The following is a 5,379-nucleotide window of genomic DNA, read 5'->3' on the forward strand; positions in this document are numbered from 1 at the left end:
CGTGAGGAAGCAGTCGGGTAAGTTCGGGGAGGATCAGAGGAGTAAATCTGGGATTGTTGAGGTGGCATAACAGGGTTAGGAGGGGGATTCAAGGTGCTCAATAGCTATGCAAAGCTTCCTCAGTCGTGTCATCCGTCGGTCTCTGTCTTTGTTGTTTTGCTGAATATACCAATTGTCGTACCACATACTGGCATGTGTCTCGTCAAGGAGCCTGTAGGTGGATGGGCTCAATCTATTTCCTCCTTCAACAATGTGATCTCCTGGTGCTCCGTCCATGTCAATAGGATTGTGCTCCAGTTTGCAAAGGGCAAGGGAGCAGAGTGAGCTCTTATACCATTGTAATCACTTCCTCAAAACAATTGTTTAAGAAATGAAATAAAATGAAATGATATATTTACGTCTGCAAAAGGCCAAAATGACCTATGAGACCATCACGGTTACAAAATGATGTGTCTGATACCTTGTCTGTAGAACTGAAAAGATGAAAAAACTATGAAAGAAAAACTAGACTGAAAGCTGTAGTGACAAGCTAGGGGGGGGGGCATTGACTAGAGACTCTCTAGCCAGTACAACAATCCAATGATACAAAACTCATGCACATGAAGAAACTGAGGGTGAGGGAGCATCTGCACATCAGGGTCCCAAGATGTCCAGCATCGGCCGCTGGCGAATCTCATCAATATCCTCCATAGTAAGCACTCTGGCTGGGCGTCTCCCATATCGTGCTAGAATGATCCTGATCCTCTGATGAATCCTCCGTCGATGCAGTGATGATCCTCACAATCGCGGGCGTCTAGATCTCCCAAGCTCTATGGCCCTGTCAATCAGTATACCTCTAGTGCAGGTAGGTCCTGGAGGCTGCTCTGGATCCTGCTCCTCTGACTGGCGCGTCTCCACACGAAAGAAATCAGTGATCTCCCTCTGGGACTGTCTCCTTCTATCTGATCTCCTCAAGAGGCTCTCTCTGTGTCTGCGCAGCTCTAGCAAGAATAGCCCAAGGCATCTCTGATCCTGGTACCTCATAACTCGAGATAGTGGCCCAAAACCATCCCTAAAGAGGCAATGAAAACGACCTCGTATCTCATAGTAAACTGGGCAATGGCATATATAGTGCAGCTCTGTCTCTGGCTCCAAATGGCATAACTGACATATCCTGGCCTCTGCTGGTACTCTGCTAAACCTACCCACCTCAATCTCCAGCTGATGAGAAGATGTGCGTATCTGACCAATGGCACATCGTAAACCATATGACAGGTGTGTGTCCATGTAGCTAGGTCTAGTCACAAAACCGTCCTCTGTGAGCTGGAGAAGATGCTCCCTGTAGAAAGACATCTTCATGCCTAGCTCATGGGTCGGCTCTATCCAAGTCCTCCTGGTATCCAGCTGAGTCACATCCTGTCTGATGAGTCTGCTAACCTCTGTCCGAGTAAGGGACAAAGAGGGTGCATCCAGCGAATACTGGAAGGGTGGTAGCCTGTCTATGCTAAAACCATGAATCTGGAACCAAGAGGTCATCTGTGCATACCAACATGCTGTATCTCCCTGTGAAGCCAACTGCCGAGAAGACTCCAGTGCTAAACGTGCATACCTGTCTCTGGGGAGCTCCCAGATGCTATGTAAAAAGGAGATTGATCTAGTGAGTGCCTCTACCACCAGCGGGGGGGCAGCCAGCTCTGCGCGGATAATCTCATGTGGTACTGAGGCTTTGGCTCTAATCATCCGCGAAATCATGGAAACCAGAGGTCTCTCCATGCATCTCCAACCATCAGTACTACTAGGGCGACTGCTATGAGCCACAGAAGGGCCCCATATCTGAACTCCATATAGCATGGCTGAGGTCACTAAGGTATCGAAGAGCCAAAGCTTTGTACGAGGTTCTTGAAATTGGGTTTGTGAACACATCCTCTCTAATCTCCCCAAAGCTGTATGTGCTCTTGTCAGTCTCATCTCTGCTGCTCTCCTCAAAGAAAACCCCGGGCCGGTAAAGACCACCCCCAGGTATGTGTATGCATCTGTATACTCCACTGGCTGATGGCCATAAGTAAAAGTAGGAGCTGACCGTCTAACCCACTGTGGTGTGGTGTTAAACACCATAACCTTAGTCTTGCTAAGGTTTACAGACATACCACTATCGTGAGCAAAATTATGTAAAGCATCCAGATGACGTTGCATTCCCTCTGGAGAATCAGAAATCAAGACAATATCATCCGCATATAACAGCAAGGAAATCCATGTGCCCGCCAACTGTGCTCCGCTTCCACCGTCCCTCTCTATGTAGTCTGAAACCTCATCAATGTACATCCCAAAGAGAGTAGGGGAGAGTGGGCATCCCTGTTTCACCCCAATGGTGGAGTGAACAAGACCAGACATACCCTCTGGAGTGCGTACCTGTCCCACTACTGTCCTGTACAAGGCCATAATCCCCCAGATCAGCTCTGTGGGCACACCCAGCTCATGTAATCTGTGCATCAACCTGGCTCTAGGGACCATGTCAAAGGCTTTGCGGAAATCCACAAAGCTACAATAGATCCTCCTGCCGTGCGCTCTACCCTCCTCAATGATAGCTCTGAGCGTCAATATATGATCAAGAGTAGAGAGTCCCTTCCTGAAGCCTGCCTGTCCTAAAGCCCGTATGCCCTGTCTTTCTGCCCATCTACTGAGGTGATGCTCGATAATAGATGCATACAACCTAGCCAAAGTGTGTCCAATCATGATGGTACGGTAGTTCCTTGGCTCCATAGGGTCTCCTGCCTTGAAGATAGGCACAATAGTGGATAAGCTCCAAGTGCTAGGAAATCCCTCACACATGGCTCGGTTGAACATCACTGCAATCAGCTCTGCAAGCATATCTCTAGCATGTATAAAGTGTTCGGCCACCAAACCATCATGGTCATAAGCTCTCCCAGTCTTCATCTTGGCAAGGGCTTTCTTTACCATCTCAGCAGTGAAGAAAGTGCAAGTATGTGGACAAGGCTCTGGGGGATCAGGTAAGGACTGCTGCCCTGGGATCGAGTAGAGAGAGGTTGCATATGTACCCCAAGTCTCTGTAGATGTAATGGCAGGTGTAGAAGAATACTCATGAAAACGCCTCCACGCCTCCCTTGAGTCCTGGCTCAAGAACAACTGATATAACTCCTCCTCGAGCTGAGCAAGATAAGCTCTCTTCTTTCGCCGTACTAGGCGTTGAAAGAGAACCTGCGACTGTTTGTGTGTGATAATCCCTAAAAGTACCTCCCTCTGAAGTGTAGCTGGCATCTCTTTGCACTCATCATCATACCAGCTGTTCTGGGGCATACTCCCAGTGCGGTGTCTGGACTCAGGCTGGGTGTGAGGGTATGCCCGACTGCTGCCGCATGTAGTGTATCTGTCAAGATCTGAGTGAGCTCGTCTAGAGGGCAGCCTGGCTCCTCTGTACATAGACGCCTGTAGATCCCATCCATATAAACTGAGTCAGTCGCTCGTGTAAAGGTGTAACGGGCATGTGTGGGTGGCCGTGCCAGAGATGCTGAACTGAAACGAAATGATATGGTGAAAGTTAGGAGTGCGTGGTCCACCACTATACCAATAGGTCAGGAGCCGACCGTGAAGTCCTGAATAGAAGATATGAAACTGGGCTGGGTCATAACATAGTCCACTGTACTGACGCCATGCCTATGTGGGAAGCAAGTAAACCCCCCCGCCTCTAGAAATCTCTGCAAGCCATTCAAAATGGCAAGACCATGTGAAGTTCCCATTTCTACTAAGAATCTCCCGTACTCTGTGTGATCCAAGTCCTGTGAAGTCCTAGACAAGCCCAAGTCGCTGGTCTCCAACTCCCTCATCATCTCCTCTGAAGTATCATAGAAAGCTGTCTGCATCTGAGCTGTCCTAGCATTGAAGTCACCCAACAAGATAATATCACCATCTCTAGAGAACTCCCAGATATCATCATCTAAGATCGAGAAGGGGGACTTTCCTCTGGACATAGCATAGGCTGAAGTACTAGGAGGAAAGTAGCATATGGCAATGTAAAGAAAACGGCCAGTCTCTGCCCTCAGCCTCACCCACATATACCTGGCCTGCTCATCTCTACGAACAATGTGTATGAGTGATTGGAGCTCCTCCCTGAATAAGACAGCTACTCCTCCAGATCCCCGTCCTCTGAGCTCAGATCTAGTTCCTGCTCTGCATGTCGTCTCCCACCTATATCCAGATACATGTGGCATAAGTTGTCCCGGAGCCTGGTGTGTCTCTGAGTAAAAAACAATGTCTCTCCCAAAATAGCTGTCTTGAAATGCCCCCACATCCAACCGAAATGATCCATTGCAGTTCCACGCTGCCATATGAAGAGTGGTCCCATAGGTCTCGCACCGTCATGCGGAGCGGCGCTCTAAAATCACTACTCTCCCATCTCTATAGAAAGAAATCTTCCCCTTCTCTCTTGCCGCTTTTATCTCTTGCATGACCTCCTTCATGTGTGCGAGTTGTGCTAGCGTGAGGTCATCTCCAAGGAAGATACCTGTCTTCTTGAGAGTGGGTCTCTTCTTCAAAATTCTTTCTTTGCCTCCACAGTTGGGAAGCGTAAAATGAGTGCTCTTTCCCTTGAAGATTCTCCCCCTCCTTCACTTCTTTTGCCCACTCTCCAAGCTCGCGTATGCAAAGGGCTTGTGATGCCCATCATGAGCAAGAGCTCCTTTGTTTCCTCCTCCACCTTGTCTCTGTCTCTGAGCCCGGTTACACGTACATGTAGAGCTCTTGTCTTTCTTTTTTGTTCTTCTTCTAATGTCATGTTGATGATGGTGGATGGGTGTGTGTGTGTGTGTGTGTGTGTGTGTGTGTGTGTGTGTGTGTGAGAGAGAGAGAGAGAGAGAGAGAGAGAGAGAGAGAGAGAGAGAGAGAGAGAGAGAGAGAGAGAGAGAGAGAGAGAGAGAGAGAGAGAGAGAGAGACGACACGGAGCGAAGAAGTTTCAAGCCAGGACACGTTGGCCCCAAAGTCTGGCGCCCCTTATGGTATTTCTTTGTTATTGATCTGTAGGAACAACTCCCGTTGGGTCGAGCCCTTCTAGCTTTGCGTCTAGATTATTGAAAGAATGGCCCTAAAGGCAGTTATAGAGTACATGGCTTGCTAAAAACAGAGCCCCAAAAGCTATTGTCCTAAAAGCAAGAGAATCTAAAAGCAATTGCTCCAAATAGCTAACGCTCAAAATTGCTAAAATCAACCAACACGGCCTGGCTTGGAACTTGACTGCATCGTTCGTCTCTCTCTCTTTCTCTTTTACAATTGTTTTGAAGTACGAAAATTGTTCCTAAATGTGTAGATTGTAGTTATCTCTGTGTTTCCATCCGGTCCGTAGCCCGAAGTGATTATAGTGGTATCAGAGCTACAAACCGGACATAAAC

At 48.2% G+C, this 5,379-nt stretch overlaps 1 pseudogene; it reads right to left on the reverse strand.

Moving 5' to 3' along the window:
• Positions 1-633: 633 nt before the first annotated feature.
• LOC147440794 (uncharacterized) lies at positions 634-3,417 on the reverse strand (annotated as a pseudogene).
• Positions 3,418-5,379: the final 1,962 nt, after the last annotated feature.

Source organism: Adiantum capillus-veneris, chromosome 15 (assembly GCF_014529385.1).
Source record: "Adiantum capillus-veneris isolate H3 chromosome 15, ASM1452938v2, whole genome shotgun sequence".
Classification (NCBI taxonomy): Eukaryota; Viridiplantae; Streptophyta; class Polypodiopsida; order Polypodiales; family Pteridaceae; genus Adiantum; species Adiantum capillus-veneris.